The sequence below is a fragment of the Coenobita brevimanus genome, unplaced genomic scaffold (genome assembly GCF_032717465.1).
Source record: "Coenobita brevimanus isolate Jiangsu-jjx unplaced genomic scaffold, ASM3271746v2 jjx.HiC_scaffold_3709, whole genome shotgun sequence".
Classification (NCBI taxonomy): domain Eukaryota; kingdom Metazoa; phylum Arthropoda; class Malacostraca; order Decapoda; family Coenobitidae; genus Coenobita; species Coenobita brevimanus.
In genome coordinates, this window is record NW_027644760.1 from 1 (window position 1) to 18,439 (window position 18,439).

General features: G+C 47.6%; 1 pseudogene; it reads left to right on the forward strand.

Annotated features, from left to right (window-relative positions):
- Nucleotides 1-3,838: 3,838 nt before the first annotated feature.
- The window catches only part of LOC145390248 (small ribosomal subunit protein uS10m-like), a 32,634-nt pseudogene continuing 18,033 nt past the window's right edge, over nucleotides 3,839-18,439 (forward strand).

Here is an 18,439-nt window from a genome sequence, read left to right on the forward strand (position 1 = left end):
GTGCTTTGTCCTGAGTATATACACTTACCCTGCTGCTCTGCCACTTGACCTTGATAGTGTCATCCTTCATTGATGTAATTTATTAACAAAATTGTTCAAAATATATATAGGTAGGTCCTGTTACACAAGCCTGGGCAGTTTAGATCCATTCTCGGTCATCCAAGGTTCCAAGCTTTGCCAATCTGCTATCAGTGGAAGCTTGGAAGTGAGAGGAAAATTTGCCTTTTACAGTGTTTTGATACAAATACTGCTTGTTGACATGTTTATTATTTAGGGTTGCTACACTCTCATCTTAAATGTCAGGACCAACATGCCTAGCCCCAGGCTCCTACGCTGCTCATGGGGCAACGTAGGATTGGATGATGGATGCTATACTCATGTTTCCCTACAATTTGTGTGCAATCACTAATCAGAGTTACAAGTTTGTGGACATGGATGCAATATCAGTGACATTTCTGGGGGATATTTATGTTTCTATTACAACAAATGAGCATTAGTATATGTCATGTGAATTTGTATGTGTGTGTTATGGCAGGATTATTGATTAATCTAATGGGATTATTTTGAATTTTGTCCAACTGCCTCGAGGCAACCGCTCCACATCCACTGCACAGTGGTGAACAGTATTTGATCTGAGAACGCACATGACTTTAGTATATTGTGGCCATCTGCTCGTCAGTGAAGAACTCACGTACTCTGTACGTAGAAGCACCCTTTGCAAGGGATTTAACATAAGCTGTCCAGCTTAGATTGGGGTTTAGAGTAACACCTAGGATATCAATTGTAGTGGATATGGGAATATTGACATCATTTAAAATTATGAGAGAGTCTGAGGGATTCTTTCTGTTGGAGAAATTAATGTACTTAGTTTTCTGAGCATTAAATGAAACCAGATTTTTCTTTTTCCCCCATTAATTTTAAAAAAGGTCATGGTTCTGAGAAATTGCTGTGTTTATTTGAGAGTTTATATCAAATTGTGTAAAGGAGGTAATAAATGTGAAAGAACTGTGACGGGTCGAGTCATCAGCATAAGAATGTATTGGGTTGTGCATGACAGATAGGTCATTAATATGAATGAGAAAGAGGGTTTGTGCCAAGCCTGATACATGAGGTAAGTCAATATTTATATGTGAAACTGAACATACCATCTACCATGACCTGTATTTTTCTGTTATGAAGGTAAGTCGAAATTACTGTAGTGGAAGTAGTGAACTCTATTTTTTCTCTCTCTCTCCCTTCCCATCTTACTACTCTTTCCCCCCTCTTATTTCCTCTTTCTCTGCCCCCTCCTTCCATTTTCCCTTATTCCAAGTCCAATTCTCCTCCATTCATTCTCCGTTCTCGGTTTTCAGACCTTCTTCTCTCAACATTCCTCTGCTGTCCCTATATACACTGATGGTTCAAAAACTCCTGCTGGCATTGGATTCGCGATACTCTTTCCTGACACTTTATCATTTTAGCCTTCCTACCTATGCAGGTGTTCTAACAGCAGAGTTATATGCCCTCTTGTTTGCGTTACGGTATATTTGTCGTGCCTCCTCCTCCTCATTTGTGATATTCTCTGATTCATATAGTGCTCTAACCCTTCTTCAGTCACCTTTTGCGTCTCAGCCTCTAGTTCTTCGTATCTTGGAATGGTTGTTCTGTATCTCCTCTCGTCGTAAAAGAGTCCAGTTCTGTTGGGTCCCGGGACATGTGGGTGTCGTGGGCAATGAACGTGCTGATCAGTTGGCTCGTATGGGAGTTACCAGGGATGTCTCTCCTTCCTTCCTCACTCCAGTCTCTGACCTTCTTCCTGCTCTGTCATCCTTCCTTCAGCACCGGTGGCTGTCTTGTCACTAATAACAAACTACGTGTTGTTTAACCGTTTATTTCTCCATGGTCGACCCTTTGCCACCGTAATAGGAGGTGGGAGACGGCTTTAGCTCGCCTTAGAATTGGTCATACTCGACTTACCCACTCTTATTTGATGTCTGGTGGTCGCCCTCCCTTTTGTACTCGTTGCAATACCATTCTTTCTGTACGCCATATTCTCCTTGATTGTCCACTCTACACACTACAGCGACGTGTTGCATTTCCATTTTTGTCTCGCCTCCAACGTCCCCCCGTTCTTGCAGACTTTCTCCGAGAGTCCTCGTATTTTTCCCTCCATAATATCCTGTCCTTCCTTACCTCTGTTGGTCTTCTTTCCGACATCTAATTCTGTTCCTTATTTCAATAGCCCCATCTGTGATATGATATACTCCTTCCATTGATCCATTTCTTCCGGCCCACCTAACGTACACAATTTGTAGCCGATGATCCGGCTTTGTGCTGGATTTTGGCACTAGGTTCCTATCGTTCTTCTGCCTCCTCCTCTTCTAGCAACCGCCCCTTTCCCTTTTGCAATCCCCCCCTTTCCCTTTTGCTGCCCCCCTCTCTATCTCTTACTTCCTTTCTCTCTTACTACCCCCACTCACTTTTATTGAACCCCACCCCCTTTCTCGTACTGCCTCTCACTAAACTCCCTTCTCTCCAACTAACCCTCTTTCTTGTACTGCCTCTCACTAAACTCCTCTCTTACTATCCTCTCTTTCTCGAACTGCCTCTCACCAAACTCCCTTCTCTCCAACTAACCCTCTTCCTTCTACTGCCTCTCACAAAACTCCCTTCTCTTACTATCCTCTCTCGAACTGCCTCTCACTAAACTCCCTTCTCACTCTCACTATCCTCTCTTTCTCGTACTGCCTCTCACTATCCTCTCTTTCTCGTACTGCCTCTCACTATCCTTTCACTCCCTCACTATCCCCTCTTTCTCGTACTGCCTCTCACTAAACTCCCTTCACTGTTTTACTATTGTCTCTCATACTTCCGCTCACTAAACTCCCTTGTCTCTTACTGTCCTCTCTTTCTCATACTGCCTCTCACTAAACTCCTTTCGCTTACTGTCCCCCCCCCCTCTCTCTCTCTCTTTTGCTGCCCCCTCCTCTACTTACTGAACCCCCACTTCTTTCTCTTATCACCTCCTCGCTGCTCCCCCCAGTCTTTTACTGCCTCTATCACTGCCTCCCCCCCTCTTGCCTATCTTTCATACTACCCTCCCATCTCACTCAGTCCCACCTCTCTCACTCACTGTCCCCTGCTCTCACTGCCCATCCTTCTCCCTCACTGCCCCTCCCTTCTCCCCCTCCTGTCCCCCCCCCTCTCTCTCTCCTCATCTGCCTCCTTTTCTCCCCTTCTCCATCTCACCCCTTCCTCTCTCTCTCTCTCTCCACTCTTCCTGCCTCTCTGTTTTCCATCTCCCTCTCTCTCTCCACTTCCTCCCTCTCTGTTTTCCATCTCCCTCTCTCTCTCCACTTCCTCCCCCCCACCTCTTCCTCCCTTTCTCTTTCTCACCCTCTTCCTATGTCTCTCCCTCTTCCTCCCCTGCCCGTCTCCTTCCACTGCCGAGCACCAGAGGGCACACACATACACATGAGGTACTGAATAAGGGGTCTGGGAAGAGGGACAAGGGAATAGGACATCAATGGGCCTCTCGGCGTTGTCCAGATGACCACTCTGTATCCGACCTTTGTGTCTCAGGGTGCCGCTCGGCGGAATGCTGAAGCACTTACGCCAGTTCCCTCAATTATTGAGGTGCTTTAGCTCGGAGGAGACCTTGTTGATTATCAACTGGTGCCCGAGATCTGATCAAGGAGCGGTGGCCCAGTTGACATGTTGCCCAAGATCAGATTGAAGACAGCCCAGGACACCTATTGGACAAGATCAGACTAGACTGCCCAGGTAACTTGTTGGCTTAGATCAGATCAAAGACAGCCCAGGGAACCAATGGATGATCAAAAACGGCTCAGGATGCGTAATGGACGAGATCAGACTGTCAGCCCAGGTAATATGCTGGCTGAAATCAGATCGAAAACGGCCTAGGTGACCTGTTGGCTGAGATGAGATCGAGGATTCAGGAGATGTTGGCCGAGATGAAATGGGAGAAAATGGAGTTCCCCAAGCTAAGCCCTGTATTGGACTATATAGCCCCGCTAGGGTTACAGGCGGGAGCTACCCCTCCCGGCGCGGCAGCCCGGGCGAAGCTCGAACTTTCAATCCCCCAGATTACAAGTCCAACGCGCTACCACTGTGCTACCGCGCCCCCCAGTTGTTGGCTGAGATGAGATAAAGGATGGTCCAGGGGACCTGTTGGCTGATACCATTTTCCTTCCACTGCCTCTCTCCTCTTTCCCACTCCATCTGGCTCCCTTTCTTTGTCCCCCCCCCTCTCTCACCCACTTCCTCTGCCTGTCTCTATCCCCCCCCCCCGTCTGAACTGGTAATATATATTGAGTTCGGTGTTTCTGAGAATTTTTATAAGCAGCCATATTCAGTGCTACTTACCTTTTCGGCCAGGTTAAGATGAAGAGTATATTGTTAAATTGTAACTGACAAAAGTACAAAATAAATTGATGCATACAAAATGGTTTTTCTGTGTCCTAAGTACTGGTGTATAGCCAACATGTTACTTCATGAGAAAGGGAGGGAAGGGGGGATGAGAAGGGGAAGGAAGAAGGGAGGGGGGAGAGAAGTGCGGAGGGGAAGAGGAGAAAAGAGGGGAGGGGGGAGAGAAGTGCGGAGAAGGAAGAGGGGGAATGAGGAGAGGAGGGGGAAGAAGGGGAAGGGGGAGAGAAGTGCGGAGGGGAGGGGGAATGAGGAGCGGAGGAGGAGGGGGATGACAAGGGGAGGAAGGAGGGGGAGGGGGGAATGGAGGAGGGAGAGAAGAACGGAGGGGAAGGGGAGAGGAGCGGAGGTGGGAGAGGGAAGGAGGGGAGGGAGAGGAGAGGGGAGGGGGAGGGAAGGGGAAGGGGAAGGAGAGGAGGGGGAGGGAAGGGGGGATGAGAAGGGGAAGGAGGGGAGGGGGAGGGAAGGGGGATGAGAAGGGGAAGGAGAGGAGGGGGAGGGAAGGGGGATGAGAAGGGGAAGGAGGGGAGGGGGAGGGAAGGGGGATGAGAAGGGGAAGGAGGGGAGGGGGAGGGAAGGGGAGATGAGAAGGGGAAGGAGAGGAGGGGGAGGGAAGGGGGAATATAACGGGAAGGAGGGCACGGGGATGGAAGTGGGATGAGAAGGGCAAGGAGGGGCCGGGGAGGGATTCGGGGATGAGAAGGGGCAGGAGAGGAGGGGGAGGGAAGGGGGATGAGAAGGGGAAGGAGGGGAGGGGGAGGGAAGGGGGATGAGAAGGGGAAGGAGGGGAGGGGGAGGGAAGGGGGGATGAGGAGGGGGAGGGAAGGGGGGATGAGAAGGGGAAGGAGGGGAGGGGGAGGGAAGGGGGATGAGAAGGGGAAGGAGGGGAGGGGGAGGGAAGGGGGGATGAGAAGGGGAAGGAGGGGAGGGGGAGGGATGGGCGATGGGGATGGGAGGGGAGGGGGAGGTAAGGGGGGGATAAGAAGGGGAGGAGGAGAAGAGGAGGGGGAGGGAAGGGGGGATGAGAAGGGGAAGGAGGGGAGGGGGAGGGAAGGGGGAATGAGAAGGGGAAGGAGGGGAGGGGGGAGAGAAGTGCGGAGGGGAAAGGAGGGGAGGGGGAGGAAAGGGGGGGATAAGAAGGGGAGGAGGAGAAGAGGAGGAAGGAGGGGGAGGGGGGAATGGAGGAGGGGAGAAGGGGGAGGGGGTAGGAGGAGGGGAGGGAGAGGAGAGGGGAGGAGGAGGGAAGGGGGGATGAGAAGGGGAAGGAGAGGAGGGGGAGGGAAGGGGGGATGAGAAGGGGAAGGAGAGGAGGGGTAGGGAAGGGGGGATGAGAAGGGGAAGGAGAGGAGGGGGAGGGAAGGGGGATGAGAAGGGGAAGGAGGGGAGGGGGAGGGAAGGGGGGATGAGAAGGGGAAGGAGGGGAGGAGGAGGGAAGGGGGGATGAGAAGGGGAAGGAGAGGAGGGGGAGGGAAAGGGGGATGAGAAGGGGAAGGAGAGGAGGGGGAGGGAAGGGGGGATGAGAAGGGGAAGGAGAGGAGGGGGAGGGAAGGGGGGATGAGAAGGGGAAGGAGGGGAGGGGGAGGGAAGGGGGGATGAGGAGGGGGAGGGAAGGGGGGATGAGAAGGGGAAGGAGGGGAGGGGGGATGAAAAGGGGAAGGAGGGGAGGGGGAGGGAAGGGGGGATGAGAAGGGGAAGGAGGGGAGGGGGGAATGGAGGGGGGAGAGAAATGCGGAGGGGAAGGAAGAGGGGGAGGGGGAATGAGGAGCGGAGGGGGAGGAAAGGGGGGGATGAGAAGGGGAAGGAGGAGGGGAGGGGGGAATGGAGGGGGGAGAGAAGTGCGGAGGGGAAGGAAGAGGGGAAAGGAGGGGAGGGGGAGGGGGAATGAGGAGCGGAGGGGGAGGAAAGGGGGGGATGAGAAGAGGAGGAGGAGGGAGGGGAAGGGGGGAATGGAAGAGGGAGAGAAGAGCGGAGGGGAAGGGGAGAGGAGCGGAGGTGGGAGAGGGGAGAAGGGGGAGGGGGTAGGAGGAGGGGAGGGAGAGGAGAGGGGAGGAGGAGGAGGAGGAGGGAAGGGGAAATGAAAGGAAAGGAGGGGGAGGGATGAGAAGGGGTTGGAGGAGGAAAGGAAGGAGGTGGGGGGGAAGAAAAAGAGGAGCAGGAGACGTAGGATGGGGACTTGGGGAGAAGGAATGATACGGAGGACGAGGTGAGGGAAAAAGAGAGGAGGATGACGGTCACCTTGCACAAAATCGTGGTGAAAATCAGCGGTTTGGAGGCCGATTTTGAGGCAAAAAACAGAAAATCGGCCATATCTCGAAAACGGTGCATTTTAGAGCAAAATGGAGCGAATAGGTCGCCCCTTTTTATAACCTGGACCTACTTTTTCCTTCCCGATCGACTGAGCAAGGTTTCATCAACCTACCTCTCAAGGGGAAATAGGTAATAGGCAATTTTGGTTAAAAATGATTTTTTGACGTAAATATCTTACAGATTCGTCTCAAAATGAAACAGGTAGTAGATCTATGCATGACCTATCGAACCCAATTAATAAATATGCCAACACCAATTGGGTTCAATAGGCACAAATGGGAAAAATATTGGAACAAAAACATGAATTTGTGACGTAAATATATAATATATTCGTCTCAAAATGAAATACCCAACAGATTAAGGCATTACCTATCGAATCCAAGCAATAAATATGCTAAAAACAACGGCGTTCAATAGGAACAAATAGGTGAAAGCCTTCATACAAAAAAGTATACGGTTTTTCATACCCCCTTCCATACAATACTTGCGTAATATCGGTGTTTGTGTGAGTGGATGTGTGTGTGTCGTGCACATATTCATGTACACATAATGATCCATGTGCATATGCATGTGTATGTACGTCATGTGCACATAATGATCAATTAACTTGTTACGTATGTATGTCATGTGCACATCATCCATTAAGTACACAATTGTAGTAGTTGTTGTTCCCGAGGCAGTCTGGCCGAACAGCCCCGAGTCCCTTAGGAAGGCCATGGCCGAGACCGGGCTTTCCCACAGAGCTCTCCAAGAGTGTATGTTGTGTTGTTGGCGTAGGTGATTGTATGCAATGCAGTCTTCCATAATGTGCTTAATAGTATGGGGTGCTGTGTTGCATCCTGGACAGGCATCAGCGACGGAGTCATCCAGCCCCTTATGGTAGTTTAAGAGGGCTGGATGGTGCCCACATCTCAGCCTGGCCAGGTGGACCATGTCCTCACGAGGAAGATAGGATTCAGAAGGGTGGATGTCAGGAGCCCGTGCATGCAGCTGTGTATTGTCTTTAAGAGACTGAATGGAGCGGCGAGTGATATGAGTGTGGATATGCTTCTGGAAGCTGGTTTGCGGTGGGCGAGAGGGGAGAGATGACAGTATTTGTGTATGGTATCGTGTGCTGGGTGTAGTTTTGATGTTCCTTGGTGTGGTTGGATGTGCTGCCATGTACTGTAGTGGATGTTGTAGGTTTGTGGAGACTGCAGCAAGAAACTGGGTGCCTCTGTCCAGGTGATCCTTGACTTTGAGGACTTTGGTTTCTTGATGTAGGTGGTCTGTGGGTGTGGTAGCTGTGCAGCATGTGATTATTTTTAGGGCCTTGTTCTGTATGGTCTGTAGAGTGTTGTAGTGTGTTTTGGTGAGGTTAGAAGCCCAGGCAGGGCTTGCATAATTCATCACTGTACGTATGTATTGTTTGTATACTGTGGTGGTGGTTTCTTTGTTGTGTCCGAATGTTGTATGGGCAAGTGACCTCGAGGCATCAAGAAACCAAAGTCCTTTAATGTTTGTGATGTGTTGTTTAAATGACATTGATGTATTGTATGTTAAGCTGGGTACACACACGCGAACAGAACACCGTATCGTAACAAGGCCGTGTTGAGCGACGAAGATTCGGGGAACAAGGTGTGGAAATGATGAGTCCGTAACCGAACCTCGTCGAGTCGCGAACTGTCATGCGTCCCACCTCTAACAGTCGGAGTCAGTCCGTGTTTGGAGGTTGTTCACACAATGGCAAGTTTACCTGTCGCAGCTGCCGCGTATATTTATATACATTATCATACAGTGAAGAGGAGAAAGGAAAGAAAATGGGGGCAGTCACAGTGGTACATTACTCTAAAAACCTGTGTCATATATTTTTGTTTAGGGACCAGCCTCATACTGATTACTGAGCAGACTCGGCGTAGCGGCTGTACCCAGTTGATAGGTGTCGGACACACGTCCTGTCCACACATTGCATAACCTCACCCTGCAACATCCTTTGATGCGACGCGCAAAAACCGACAATTGGTGTATCGGCAACGAAGCTCAACGCATAACATATGTTCGCTCGGGTGTTACCAGTGACGTTACGAGGTCCCGTCCACATAGGCGTTTTTGTTACACGACGGGGTTACGTTACGATGTTCTGTTCGCGTGTGTGTACCCGCTTTACACCAAGGATTTTGTGTGTGTGTGTGTGGTAGGGGAGTGTTGTTTATGGTGAGGTGTGGCATGTGACTGTTCTGTTGTCCAGTTTGTGAGAAGCGTCACTGTAGATTTGGCTGGGGCTAGTTTGAGCCTGTTTGTGGTGAACCATTCGTGTAGTGTTGAGGTAAGGTTGAAAGATGTGTGCAGCTGTGTTTGCGTTTTGGTGCGTATTGTTATATCATCTGCATAGCATGCTATTTGTATCTGTGGTGTGTGGGGTGTGGGTACGCCGTGCATGTATAGGTTAAAGAGTGTACGGGTCAGAAGACTGACCGGCAAATGTTACGTGTGCACATCTGCCTGCTAAGTAGTTTGCCAGCCATCGTTTTCTTACTGTGCATGTTTGAGTATTTTGTTTGTGAGGTTGTGGCGGGGGATGGCATCAAAAGCTTTGCTAATGTCTAGTGAGATTAGGCTTGTTCTGTGTGGTGGCCTAGCTGAATTCATGCCATCGAAAACTCTCTGTGTAAGGTCTGTAAGAAGGGTGTTTGTGGAGTGTAGTGGCCTAAAGCCATGATGTGACTGGGCTAGGGGAATGTGAGGTGTGACTTGTTGTAGTGTCAGTCGTTCAGTGACTTAAGAAGGGGTGCAGAGGAGTGTGATGGGGCGATGTGACGAGGGTAACGTGGGGTCTTTGTTGGGTTTAGGGTTAGTGATGATATTGCCATGCTTCAAGATGTTGGGTATTATGTTGTATGAGTAGCTGTTGTTTGATATGTTGGCGAGTGCTTGTATGCCTTGTGGTCATAGGTGTTTAAGGAGAATGTTGCTTATGTTGTCTGGTCCACCGGCAGATGAGTGCTTGAGGTTGTTAATGACGTGCTTCGTCTGGTTATAAGTGAAAGGTGCGTAGTTTGAGTTTGTGGGGAACTGTCGCTTACGTCGGATGATACGCCGGTCTTTGGGATGGTGGTTTAGATGGCTGCCTTGTGAAAAGTGATTGATGACAGTGCTTGTTGTTTGAGGGTATGGTGTCTCTTTGTTGTGATGACAGCGTGTGATTGTGTGGTGTTGCTGTTGGAAAGTGTGATGCTGTTTAGTGTTTCGTAGACTTTGCTGATGTTTTGCGGTCAAGTGTTTGGAGGTAATTTTTAGTTTAGTGCTTGCTGTTCTGATATTTTATTGTTTATTTGAGTGTTGAGTTCTTGCGTACACATGTATCCATGGCATGTGCACATAATGATCCATTAACTCTACATCTATATGTATGTATAAGTATATAGTGTTATGTGCACATACCAATCCATCAACATTGGTTACACATGTATGTGTCATGTGCATACGATCCATTAATTTTAGTAATGTATGTATGTCATGTGTACACAATGATCCCTTACCTTTGGTTATGTCTGTATGTATGTGTCATGTGCACATGACCCTTACCTTTGGTTACGTATATATGTATGTATGCAAGAATGTATGCATGTATGTAATCATGTATCTATGAATGTATGTGTGTTGTCATATGCACATAACGATCGAATGACAAGTAACTCTGCATCCAATTGATACCACAGTGATTCGGGGCTTTGAACTTCCGCCAATTACACGTTAATTGAAGCAATCATAGCAACACTGGCATGCAGGACCAGCAGTCGTGGATCAGATGCGAGGGAGTACACGTGATCCCCACATCCTCCGTAAATTTACGTCGTGGCAAGTAGCAGTGGTACCATTTGGAAACATGGTTACCGATAGTGAAGGAGACCTTGTCTGTCACAAATATTTTGACAGTCATTACCTACGCTTGTGCGCTAATCTAGTGAACATCAGTGAGTGTCTAGAGCTGAAATATGGTTTGATATTACTAGTCGTAACATCTAACAGTGTGTGTGGCTAATTTGTGTGTGTTTTGTTTTCTATTTTTACACCAGTCATGATAAGTCATTATGTCACGCTCAAGACCACGGGCGTTGACTGACCAGCAGTTGGAGGATATGGTCAATAGTACCATTTTCCCTTAGGAAATTATAATGGAACCCCTAGATAGCCACGATATTGACACGGATGGTGAAGAACCGGAGACTGTGATACAATGTACTGAAGATGTGGGAGATACAAGTACGTCTGACTCGTGTTATAGTGACGCCACAAAAGGCACCTCCTAATGTTAGTGTGATACCACAAGAGGCAGTGCCAGTCCCCTCAATGTCCGTGAGTGGCTCAGCAGTGCCAGGCTGTGGGTGTGGTAGCCGTGCAGCGTGTGAGTATTTTTAGGGCCTTGTTCTGTATGGTCTGTAGAGTGTTGTAGTGTGTTTTGGTGAGGTTAGAAGCCCAGGCAGGGCTTGCATAATTCATCACTGTACGTATGTATTGTTTGTATACTGTGGTGATGGTTTCTTTGTTGTGTCCGAATGTTGTATGGGCAAGTGACCTCGAGGCATTGAGTCTTAGTGTTATTTTAATGTTTGTGATGTGTTGTTTAAATGACATTGATGTACTGTATGTTAAGCCGGGTACACACACGCGAACAGAACACCGTATCGTAACAATGCCGTGTTGGGCGACGAATATACGGGTAACAAGGAGTGGAAATGATGAGTCTGTAACCGAACCTCGTCGCGTCGCGAACTGTCATGCGTCCCACCTCAAACAGTCGGAGTCAGTCCGTGTTTGGAAGTTGTTCTCACAATGGCAAGTTTACCGGTCGCAGCTGCCGCGTATATTTATATACAGTATCATACAATGAAGGGGAGAAAGGAAAGAAAATGGGGGCAGTCACAGTGGTACATTACTCTAAAAACCTGTGTTATATATTTTTATGTTTAGGGACCAGCCTCATACTGATTACTGAGCAGACTCGGTGTAGCGGCTGTACCCAGTTGATAGGTGGCGGACACACGTCCCGTCCACACATTGCGTAACCTCACCCTGTAACATCCTTTGATGCGACGCGCAAAAACCGACAATTGGTGGATCGGCAGCGAAGCTCAACGCATAACATATATGTTCGCTCGGGTGTTACCAGTGACGTTACGAGGTCCCGTCCACATAGGCGTTTTTGTTACACGACGGGGTTAAGTTACGATGTTCTGTTCGCGTGTGAGTACCCGCTTTACACCAAGGATTTTGTGTGTGTGTGTGTGTGTGGTAGGGGAGTGTTGTTTATGGTGAGGTGTGGGATGTGACAGTTCTGCTGTGCAGTTTGTGAGAAGAGTCACTGTAGATTTGCCTGGGGCTAGTTTGAGCCTGTTTGTGGTGAACCATTCGTGTAGTGTGCTGAGGTAAGGTTGAATTTCAGGTCTGTAAGAAGGGTGTTTGTGGAGTGTAGTGGCCTAAAGCCATGATGTGACTGGGCTAATGGAATGTGAGGTGTGACTTGTTGTACTATCAGTCGTTCAGTGACTAAAGAAGGGGTGCAGAGGAGTGTGATGGGGCGATGTGACGAGGGTAACGTAGGGTCTTTGTTGGGTTTAGGGTTAGTGATGATATTGCCATGGTTCAAGATGTTGGGTATTATGTTGTGAGTAGCTGTTGTTTGATATGTTGGCGAGTGCTTGTATGCCTTGTGGTCATAGGTGTTTAAGGTGAATGTTGCTTATGTTGTCTGGTCCACCGGCAGATGAGTGCTTGAGGTTGTTAGTGACGTGCTTCGTCTGGTTATAAGTGAAAGGTGCGTAGTCTGAGTTTGTGGGGAACTGTCGCTTACGTCGGATGATACGTCGGTCTTTGGGACGGTGGTTTAGATGGCTGACTTGTGAAAAGTGATTGATGACAGTGCTTGTTGTTTGAGGGTATGGTGTCTCTTTGTTGTGATGACAGCGTGTGATTGTGTGGTGTTGCTGTTGGAAAGTGTGATGCTGTTTAGTGTTTCGTAGACTTTGCTGATGTTTGTTTTCCGGTCAAGTGTTTGGAGGTAATTTTTCCAGTTTAGTGCTTGCTGTTCTGATATTTTATTGTTTATTTGAGTGTTGAGTTCTTGCGTACACATGTATCCATGGCATGTGCACATAATGATCCATTAACTCTACATCTATATGTATGTATAGGTATATAGTGTTATGTGCACATACCAATCCATCAACATTGGTTACACATGTATGTATGTGTCATGTGCATACGATCCATTAATTTTAGTAATGAATGTATGTCATGTGTACACAATGATCCCTTACCCTTGGTTATGTCTGTATGTATGTGTCATGTGCACATCATCCCTTACCTTGGGTTACGTATATATGTATGTATGCAAAAATGTATGCATGTATGTAATCATGTATCTATGAATGTATGTGTGTTGTCATATGCACATAACGATCGAATGACAAGTAACTCTGCATCCAATTGATACCACAGTGATTCGGGGCTTTGAACTTCCGCCAATAACACGTTAATTGAAGCATTCATAGCGACACTGCCTGGCATGCAGGACCAGCAGTCGTTGATCAGATGCGAGGGAGTACACGTGATCCCCACATCCTCCGTAAATTTACGTCGTGGCAAGTAGCAGTGGTACCATTTGGAAACAGGGTTACCGATAGTGAAGGAGACCTTGTCTGTCACAAATATTTTGACAGTCATTACCTACGCTTGTGTGCTAATCTACTGAACATCAGTGAGTGTCTAGAGCTGAAATATGGTTTGATATTACTAGTCGTAACATCTAACAGTGTGTGTGGCTAATTTGCGTGTGTTTTGTTTTCTATTTTTACACCAGTCACGATAAGTCATTATGTCACGCTCAAGACCACGGGCGTTGACTGACCAGCAGTTGGAGGATATGGTCAATAGTACCATTTTCCCTTAGGAAATTATAATGGAACCCCTAGATAGCCACGATATTGACACGGATGGTGAAGAACCGGAGACTGTGATACAATGTACTGAAAATGTGGGAGATACAGGTACGTCTGACTCGTGTTATAGTGACGCCACAAAAGGCACCTCCTAATGTTAGTGTGATACCACAAGAGGCGGTGCCAGTCCCCTCAATGTCCGTGAGTGGCTCAGCAGTGCCAGGCTGTGGGTGTGGTAGCTGTGCAGCGTGTGAGTATTTTTAGGGCCTTGTTCTGTATGGTCTGTAGAGTGTTGTAGTGTGTTTTGGTGAGGTTAGAAGCCCAGGCAGGGCTTGCATAATTCATCACTGTACGTATGTATTGTTTGTATACTGTGGTGATGGTTTCTTTGTTGTGTCCGAATGTTGTATGGGCAAGTGACCTCCAGGCACTGAGTCTTGGTGTTACTTTAATGTTTGTGATGTGTTGTTTAAATGACACTGATGTACTGTATGTTAAGCCGGGTACACACACGCGAACAGAACACCGTATCGTAACAAGGCCGTGTTGGGCAACGAAGATAGGGGTAACAAGGTGTGGAAATGATGAGTCTGTAACCGAACCTCGTCGCGTCATTAGCTGTCATGCGTCCCACCTCTAACAGTCGGAGTCAGTCCGTGTTTGGAGGTTGTTCACACAATGGCAAGTTTACCTGTCGCAGCTGCCGCGTATATTTATATACATTATCATACAGTGAAGAGGAGAAAGGAAAGAAAATGGGGGCAGTCACAGTGGTACATTACTCTAAAAACCTGTTATATATATTTTTGTTTAGGGACCAGCCTCATACTGATTACTGAGCAGACTCGGCGTAGCGGCTGTACCCAGTTGATAGGTGTCGGACACACGTCCCGTCCACACATTGCGTAACCTCACCCTGTAACATCGTTTGATGCGACGCGCAAAAACCGACAATTGGTGGATCGGCAGCGAAGCTCAACGCATAACATATATGTTCGCTCGGGTGTCACCAGTGACGTTACGAGGTCCCGTTCACACAGGCGTTTTTGTTACACGACGGGGTTAAGTTACGATGTTCTGTTCGCGTGTGTGTACCCGGCTTTACACCAAGGATTTTGTGTGTGTGTGTGTGGTAGGGGAGTGTTGTTTATGGTGAGGTGTGGCATGTGAATGTTATGCTGTCCAGTTTGAGAGAAGAGTCACTGTAGATTTGGCTGGGGCTAGTTTGAGCCTGTTTGTGGTGAACCATTCGTGTAGTGTGTTGAGGTAAGGTTGAATGATGTGTGCAGCTGTGTTTGCGTTTTGGTGCGTATTGTTATATCATCTGCATAGCAAGCTATGTGTATCTGTGGTGCGTGGGGTGTGGGTACGTCGTGTATGTATAGGTTAAAGAGTGTACGGGTCAGAAGACTGACCGGCAAATGTTACGTGTGCACATCTGCCTGCTAAGTAGTTTGCCAGCCATCGTTTTCTTATTGTGCATGTTTGAGTATTTTGTTTGTGAGGCTGTGGCGGGGGATGGCATCAAAAGCTTTGCTAATGTCTAGTGTGATTAGGATTGTTCTGTGTGGTGGCCTAGCTGAATTCATGCCATCGAAAACTCTCTGTGTAAGGTCTGTAAGAAGGGTGTTTGTGGAGTGTAGTGGCCTAAAGCCATGATGTGACTGGGCTAGGGGAATGTGAGGTGTGACTAGTTGTAGTGTCAGTCGTTCAGTGACTTAAGAAGGGGTGCAGAGGAGTGTGATGGGGCGATGTGACGAGGGTAACGTAGGGTCTTTGTTGGGTTTAGGGTTAGTGATGATATTGCCATGCTTCAAGATGTTGGGTATTATGTTGTATGAGTAGCTGTTGTTTGATATGTTGGTGAGTGCTTGTATGCCTTGTGGTCATAGGTGTTTAAGGTGAATGTTGCTTATGTTGTCTGGTCCACCGGCAGATGAGTGCTTGAGGTTGTTAATGACGTGCTTCGTCTGGTTATAAGTGAAAGGTGCGTAGTCTGAGTTTGTGGGGAACTGTCGCTTACGTCGGATGATACGCCGGTCTTTGGAATGGTGGTTTAGATGGCTGACTTGTGAAAAGTGATTGATGACAGTGCTTGTTCTTTGAGGGTATGGTGTCTCTTTGTTGTGATGACAGCGTGTGATTGTGTGGTGTTGCTGTTGGAAAGTGTGATGCTGTTTAGTGTTTCGTCGACTTTGCTGATGTTTGTTTTGCGGTCAAGTGTTTGGAGGTAATTTTTCCAGTTTAGTGCTTGCTGTTCTGATATTTTATTGTTTATTTGAGTGTTGAGGTCTTGCATTTGTATTTGTTGTACGGTGTCTTGTGTATGGAGTGTTGGGGAGTGTCGTAGTGTGTCCCGTTGTTTGATGAGGCCTTGAATTTCTGGTGTGAAGTACACATGTATCCATGGCATGTGCACATAATGATCCATTAACTCTACGTCTGTATGTATGTATATAGTGTTACGTGCACATGATCCAATAACTCTGGTTATTTATGTACCGTATGTATAATTGTATGCCATGTGCACATACCAATCCATCAACATTGGTTACACATGTATGTATGTGTCATGTGCATACGATCCATTAATTTTAGTAATGTATGTATGTCATGTGTACACAATGATCCCTTACCTTTGGTTATGTCTGTATGTATGTGTCATGTGCACATCATCCCTTACCTTGGGTTACGTATATATGTATGTATGCAAGAATGTATGCATGTACGTAATCATGTATCTATGAATGTATGTGTGTTGTCATATGCACATAACGATCGAATGACAAGTACTCTGGATCCAATTGATACCACAGTGATTCGGGGCTTTGAACTTCCGCCAATAACACGACAATTGAAGCATTCATAGCGACACTGCCTGGCATGCAGCACCAGCAGTCCTGGATCAGATGCGAGGGAGTACACGTGATCCCCACATCCTCCGTAAATTTACGTCGTGGCAAGTAGCAGCGGTACCATTTGGAAACGGTTACCGATAGTGAAGGAGACCTTGTCTGTCACAAATATTTTGACAGTCATTACCTACGCTTGTGTGCTAATCTACTGAACATCAGTGAGTGTCTAGAGCTGAAATATGGTTTGATATTACTAGTCGTAACATCTAACAGTGTGTGTGGCTAATTTGCGTGTGTTTTGTTTTCTATTTTTACACCAGTCACGATAAGTCATTATGTCACGCTCAAGACCACGGGCGTTGACTGACCAGCAGTTGGAGGATATGGTCAATAGTACCATTTTCCCTTAGGAAATTATAATGGAACCCCTAGATAGCCACGATATTGACACGGATGGTGAAGAACCGGAGACTGTGATACAATGTACTGAAAATGTGGGAGATACAGGTACGTCTGACTCGTGTTATAGTGACGCCACAAAAGGCACCTCCTAATGTTAGTGTGATACCACAAGAGGCGGTGCCAGTCCCCTCAATGTCCGTGAGTGGCTCAGCAGTGCCAGGCTGTGGGTGTGGTAGCTGTGCAGCGTGTGAGTATTTTTAGGGCCTTGTTCTGTATGGTCTGTAGAGTGTTGTAGTGTGTTTTGGTGAGGTTAGAAGCCCAGGCAGGGCTTGCATAATTCATCACTGTACGTATGTATTGTTTGTATACTGTGGTGATGGTTTCTTTGTTGTGTCCGAATGTTGTATGGGCAAGTGACCTCCAGGCACTGAGTCTTGGTGTTACTTTAATGTTTGTGATGTGTTGTTTAAATGACACTGATGTACTGTATGTTAAGCCGGGTACACACACGCGAACAGAACACCGTATCGTAACAAGGCCGTGTTGGGCAACGAAGATAGGGGTAACAAGGTGTGGAAATGATGAGTTAGTAACCGAACCTCGTCGCGTCATTAGCTGTCATGCGTCCCACCTCTAACAGTCGGAGTCAGTCCGTGTTGGAGGTTGTTCTCACAATGGCAAGTTTACCTGTCGCAGCTGCCGCGTATATTTATATACATTATCATACAGTGAAGAGGAGAAAGGAAAGAAAATGGGGGCAGTCACAGTGGTACATTACTCTAAAAACCTGTTATATATATTTTTGTTTAGGGACCAGCCTCATACTGATTACTGAGCAGACTCGGCGTAGCGGCTGTACCCAGTTGATAGGTGTCGGACACACGTCCCGTCCACACATTGCGTAACCTCACCCTGTAACATCGTTTGATGCGACGCGCAAAAACCGACAATTGGTGGATCGGTAGCGAAGCTCAACGCATAACATATATGTTCGCTCGGTTGTTACCAGTGACGTTACGAGGTCCCGTCCACATAGGCGTTTTTGTTACACGACGGGGTTAAGTTACGATGTTCTGTTCGCGTGTGTGTACCCGGCTTTACACCAAGGATTTTGTGTGTGTGTGTGGTAGGGGAGTGTTGTTTGTGGTGAGGTGTGGGATGTGAATGTTCTGCTGTCCAGTTTGTGAGAAGAGTCACTGTAGATTTGGCTGGGGCTAGTTTGAGCCTGTTTGTGGTGAACCATTCGTGTAGTGTGTTGAGGTAACGTTGAATGATGTGTGCAGCTGTGTTTGCGTTTTGGTGCGTACGTGTTATATCATCTGCATAGCAAGCTATGTGTATCTGTGGTGTGTGGGGTGCGGGTACGTCGTGTATGTATAGGTTAAAGAGTGTAGGGGTCAGAAGACTGACCGGCAAATGTTACGTGTGCACATCTGCCCGCTAAGTAGTTTGCCAGCCATCGTTTTTTTATTGTGCATGTTTGAGTATTTTGTTTGTGAGGTTGTGGCGGGGGATGGCATCAAAAGCTCTGCT